Here is a 6,535-nt window from a genome sequence, read left to right as displayed (position 1 = left end):
TTCAGCAGCCTTAAGCAGTTTTGCCATGAGGGGTAGTGCACATGAGTTCACCCAGGCTCTTAGCCTGGGCCACTGTAGGCTTCTGCCTGTGTTGGTCACCCAAACACTGAACATCAGTTCTGTTTGTTATCGGTTCAATCTATGCATCTTAGAAAAGTCTGCAAAGATTAAATCGATTCCACTTTGGGGTTTTTGAACCTCTGTACTTCGCCTTTTTGAAAAACTCTACAACGGTCTTAGGCAGTTTGTTCCATTGTCCCACTATTCTTAAAGTTAAGATTTTTTTCCCCTGAGATTTGATCAAAATCTACTCTGACAGATTTTAAGCCCATTATTACGCATCTTGCCCTCTTTTTCAAGAGTGAACAGCATGTCTCCGTCGTCTTTCAACCTTATGTCCTCGAAAATTCCTTTCATGTCCTCCTTTCCTCCAATATAATCATTCCTTGTTCTTTTATCTTTTCCTTGTACAGTTTGCTTTTCAGTCCTTTTATCATCCTCAGAACTCATGACTGGCTTTTCTCTAGTTTCTTTGCATCCATCTTATAATGCAGTGGCCATTATTGGACAAGTACTTCATCTGAGGTCTAATTATCAATTATTAGAGTGATGCTATTGCATCCTGTGTCTCGCAAATGATGCTTTCATTAAAAGTAATTTCTTTTCATTTGTCTAGTTTTAGCATTCAGGCATTGGGTGTTGTTTAACTTTTTTCTTCTCAACAGATATTTGACAAGATTTTTATTCATTTTGAAATATATTGAAAAAAATAGTAATATCCTTTACAGCTCTTTGGAAATCTGATTGGTTGCAATAAATAAAATATCTATCTGCAGGAGCCTCCTCCTCAGTTTTATTTTTTAAACATTAGAATGGGAGGAAAATATTATTAATTAGACAAAGCTCAATGATTTTCCCATAATTTAATACATGAGGAATACAGATTATCTTTTTGCTACACAGCTGACTTTTCTTTTGGCAGTGTCAACACTAGTTGATCTTTTCCTTTAATGTGTTAACTACTATAAATCTAGTATCTGTGACCTTCCTAAGCTGCTGCCCTAGTCCCCTGCTGGATGTGCAGGTAAAGATACCATGACACCTGATGCATGATCCATACAGTCATGCTTTCTGCCATGCCACATGTGTGGCAGGAGGCATGATTGTGGGATCATGCATCAGATTCCATCATACCTTATTGCCAGTACAGGAGGAGCCTAGGATCATGATCCCAGGCTCCTTCTGCACCGGCAAGTAGCAGGCTTCTGACGCTGTGAGCCCCTTCAGCTAGATCAGCTGCAGGCTCCCAGCCTCTGGATCAGCTGTGGGCTCCCAGCACAGAAGTGCATCAAGGGGACACACATGGTCACATGTTCAATTAATGGTTGTTAGCAACCAATCACAAAGTTTTGGAGAATAACTTTGTGGGAATTTTTGGGAAATAACTTTGTGACTTATTCCTTGTCTTATATCACACCATTAATTGACTGAAGGTGTGGCTGCCTCACAACTGAACTGGCTAATCATGTCTTAAGCATAATGTGTGGCAGGGGCCCTAGATGACCACACATATTTTTGGCTCCCAAACAGCAAAGGGGGGGAAAAGTGATGATGAGGATTGCCATAAGTTTGACTCATTTTGAAGCACTAGTTATGATTTAGGACTGGGTGACTTCCTTCTTAGTTTGATGCAAATAACTTGTATCCAATGGTGGATCCACTAGGTCAAGGAAGGATATGAACTTGCTTCCCCATTTTTGCTATGATGCATGCACAGTGAGCTCTCTGAGATCAGCAGCTTGTTGTCATGGGCTTTTGCTGGAGCTGGTGCTTTCACATGGCTCCTTAGCCAAGGGTATTAACACCACTGCTCCCCGCCCCCCTCCTTTTCTCCTGCTGCCAGTTTTGGTGGGGTGGGAAGGAAAATGATGGCGGCATTCACACCCTTGGCTCTGGAGCTTTGTGAAACCAGTGGCACTAGTTGAAACCTGTGCCAACAAGCTGGTGAAGTTAGAGAGCTCATGCTACGTGCATTGCACAGCCAAAGGAGGAAAGGGTGACTGCATTCCCTTCACCTACTCCTGGCTCCATTCCAAAATTATATGTTTTAAGGAAGAACAACTACCTTTTCAAATTTGTAACACAATTAAACAATAAGAAACAAGATTTTGTCTTTGGTTGAAGCCAGACAGAATGAATGCATTGCCATCCTAAGTCAATATTTATTTCTAATGTTCTGCACCTGAAAAGGAGACTGAGTTTTGGGGCTCTCATATCAATCCAGTCTAAGTCAATAAATAAATACTCTGTCAAGCTGCTTAGGAGAACAATACTGACTGTAAGTGCATTGTAAATATCCTTGGTGCCATTGAAAGCACAGTGCTTATACATTTTTTTTCCTTCCTCATTGAATATTCTCTGAGAATATTTTCATGCTAATTAGTTATAGAAATTATTAGAAACATTTCAAGTCTACTTCATGTTGTTCTTTTATTCTCTCTCGAGTCTCCTTGAAACAAATGACCTTTACATTTTTCAGACTCTCTTGTTAAGCTGAAGGTTTTCACTGTAATTCAGGTTGATATGGATCTTCATATCACCTATTTGGCAAGAGGGCCAGTGTTTCTTTGTCCAAAGCTAACCTTCCCTCTCTACTCATTATCAGTGGTGAGGGTTGTTTTAATTGAACTTATCCCATCTGAAAGATATCTTCAGCCCAATTCATTATTGATTCTGAAAGATCTGACCTGTTACAATTTCCCTGGCAATGAGTTAACCTTCTTGCCTGAAGGTGAATTGAAACAGAGAATGACATTTCTAATATCTTAAGTGTTGTAGCCAAAGAAGCTGCATTAGAAGGGTGACAATGCTAGTTTTATCTTTTAAAAGGATAACCTTTCCTGTTAAGTCTGGCGAGAACAAAAATCCTCCTTTTGCCCTTACATTGTGAATCAAGGATTGAAGACTCTTCATCTATTTTCAGTTGCCTTTCTGAGTTCTTTTCTTTAATGAATACTGTAAAATCCCCAAGGTGTTACACTGTCAGAGTTGTCTCCTTTTGGTTAAGTTCTTTTATAAAGTTAGTGTCCAGTAATTCAGAAACAAGCAAATTAAAGAAATTGATGGACATGAAACATTCTTTCTTTATTATGGATTTACTTCATGAATACTCATTTAATTAGCTAGGGGGTTGAACTGATATCACAATTGACATTTCAGCAGTCTTCCCCAATTTATCTTAATTACTCTGTAGACAATTTTTTTAATACATTTTTCCACTCAAACTCAAATACTTCAAGTGACCTCAGCATCCTAAACTTTATGCTATATCAGTGCTCATAAATGATCAGTTGCCCTAGTCAAATGTGTAAATCTTTTCCAATAGATAGTCTCATCTTGAAATTAAAATGGTGCATACAATCTTTTCCTTCTAGGCATGGAAAGCAGTCTTAAGTTTATCTGGCAACTGGCACCTTAAACAAGGTAATAGTAAGGACTGATAACTAATATGCTGATTTATTGTGGGGGGAGAAAACTTAAAGAGGGACAATAAAAGTTTGAAGTATTCATTTATTAATTACTTATTCAGTTATTTTGACCCATTTTCTTTAAATCCACTATGTTTATTTGTACATTTATCTTTGATCAATTAATTCATTTAAAGGAAACTCCTAAAATATTTAGAACTAACATTTTATATGAATGTAAAATGTAGTATCTAATAAATTATGGATACCAATGATGTTTTACACTTATGGTCATAATCCCATAGTTAAATTATTATTGATTATTTCCATAAGTAATTGTGCTTCCCATTGATTCTTTGCGAGAGAGTTTATGCATGGATATAAAAGGTGTTTCTAAAAATGTGGTCCTTTCTCTATCTTGATTGCCTTAAAAAGATATAGATGCTATATTTAATAAAATATTTCATGAATCTAAATTATTACTCTCTATAAGGAATTCCACCTATTTGTAAACCCATATTTTTGTAGTCATGTGATGGATTTAATAGTGCTGAGTTAGAATGAGGTTCTAGAAAAAATAGCAAAAATGTTCTTTCCTTTCCAAATTCAAGCTTGGATGTTAACATTTTACTGTATTCAAAATTCTTCCTCCAGTTGCAATTATATACATTTGTTCTATTCTGTGATGTTTGATGTTTTTGTACTGTGATAAAAATGTTGCTGTTTCTTATCTTGGGGATGGCTGTACCTCAGTGGTTAGTGAAGCAATTTGTAAGTGTCGGTGAGAATGTTGTATCAGTAAAGACTGAAGTATCAGCCCATGATTTGTAAAGTACTGTGGGATCCCTTGAGGTGAAAGACTCTATAATGGTGTAAAATACAATTTTACTATTGAATAATGGGTTGTGTTTGTATTAACTGTCATATATTATAGCCAGTCTTCCTCTGTCCCTGAACAGCTCACTCCTACACAAGAATATATGGCAAATGAAACCTTCTCTTTTCTTTTATCTTTGAGTTGGCAAGTTAAACCAATGCAGTACTCCAATTCTGGATTGTTTTTGGAAAGTGGAGGAACCTGAAGTGTTGGGGTTTTTTTTTCCCATTCCTATCCCTATTGTAACAGTACATAACAGACAGACAGACTCCTTATTTTACTTATGAATGTGTGCTAAACTCCATGGAGCCATTATAATGAATATTCCAGCTTAGGGAAGAGTCAGACTTGTCAGGGTTCACCATACCCTACCCCTGAAAAGCAGGCATGATTTTAGGGTTTAGGGTATTTGTCCCAAATTTGGTTTGATTACTCTGGAGTGTGGTCTCATTCTAAAGTCAGTATGGGTCTCATTCATGTATGTTCCTTTTATCAATGTAGCTTTTTTATGAGTTACTTGTCATCTTTGGATTACCCCAGGCTTTGGGGGTGAGGCCCCAGTGATCAGAGACCAGAAGACCTTGGCGGAAAAGCTAATATCTGGAAACTCTGACAGGACTCTCTGGATTATGGTACTTTAGTAAGGAAAGAGGGTGGGAAATGTTACCTGATTTTGTGTATGCTGTCTTCAAGCTATATGGTCCATTGTTCTTGTCTGATTCTTTTCTCCTATAAAATAAATTATTTTATTGTTTTGTCACCTAACTGTGGTAAGGTGGTAAAGTGTGATCCCAGAGCAAGTGATTTTCCAGCCTAGTGCCTTCTACAGCAAGGAGGAGCTAAAATTTTTTCACAACCTAAGGGGAAGCTGCCTGGAACCGGCAGAGATTTCACTGCTGCACTTGTAGAGTCTGGAATAAGGGAAGCAGAACCAGGGTGTGCATGGATAAGGAGTATCCCAGGGCAAACCTTGATCTGTTCCTTGAAACAAGTAGTAGGACAACAGGGTGAAATTTTGGGGCTTTGGGGGTACACCATGGATGGGTTTATATCACCAGTCACTAGTAGTCAAAGAATGTCCTGCTTCTTGAAATTATCTCCGGTTTCTTTGGTTTGCAGAGTGGCTGGTAGCTCATCCAGGTCTCCCTGCCACATGGATTTTATGAGGGAAATCCAAAGCTTTTTCAAATTCTTAGACTAAAAGTATGGCTTAATAACATGTGGGTAACTCACAGTCCTGTGTTCCAGCACTGCACTACCTCGCCTACATTGCATTGTTTGCAGTGGTTTTTGTGTCTGGAAGTTTCAGGGAGCAAGCTTGGGCAGAACAAAGCCAGAGAGGAAAAGGAAACATGGCTGAAACTAGATTGTGGAGAAAAATCTAAAGAAAAAATGAATTAATTATAAACATGTGTTCCTTTAATTGCCTTCCAGTGCAGGGTTTCCCACTTCATCCTCACAAGAGTGCAATATGGCAGATCCAAAAATGGAAAAACCAAGCCAAAATGCTGATTCCTTTAAGCATACATTTATTTCTTCATTTTCCAAGGGGAAATGTTGAACATCTGTAGTCCAAAGCCAAGTAATTTAAAGGATATAAATAATCAAATACTTAAAAAAAATAACAAAAGAAATGTACATAGAAAACAAAAAGGAAGATAGACTCTTTCAGGCATGCATAAATTGAATACTATGAAATTATACTGAGGAAGTCTGCAGCTACTTTAGAATCGCTGTAGCATATATCCCTTTCCTTGCAGCCTGGAAAAGTATAGTAAAGGGACTGAAATATTCTGCCACATCTGAAAGTGGGGAAAATATTGGGGTGTCATTCTCAGCTGTTGTTACGTTTAAGGATCACCATCCATGGTGATGATAAGAAGAACTGAAGCCCACATGTGAAAGAACTGGCAAGTAGTAAATGGCAGAAGGCAGGGTAGTGCCACCTTATAGTGGTCACCAAATAGTTAATCTTGATTGACTGGTTGATCTTGGAGCCTCTGACAGTAGATCTCAGTCTGTCAGAGGCTCCACAATTGGGAGTGGCAGGACGCACATGGCTGGGCTGAGCCATGCCCCTGCCATCCGGGCCGGGCTGGGTGAGTGGAGTCAGAGCCCAGGTGGCTTGTCTGGAAAGTGGGGGGTGGGGTGAGGCAGGGCAGGGCAGGGGCCGGGGGGTGGGGTAGGGGGT

The 6,535-nt window shown here is 38.8% G+C and overlaps 1 protein-coding gene across 9 annotated transcripts in view; it reads left to right on the top strand.

The window, feature by feature from the left end:
• THSD7A (thrombospondin type 1 domain containing 7A) overlaps window positions 1-6,535 on the top strand; it is a 555,303-nt gene that overhangs the window by 285,594 nt on the left and 263,174 nt on the right. The window lies entirely within an intron of this gene.

The sequence above is a fragment of the Alligator sinensis genome, unplaced genomic scaffold (genome assembly GCF_000455745.1).
Source record: "Alligator sinensis unplaced genomic scaffold, ASM45574v1 scaffold938_1, whole genome shotgun sequence".
In the NCBI taxonomy this organism is placed as follows: domain Eukaryota; kingdom Metazoa; phylum Chordata; order Crocodylia; family Alligatoridae; genus Alligator; species Alligator sinensis.
This window is presented reverse-complemented; position numbering and strand designations above follow the sequence as displayed.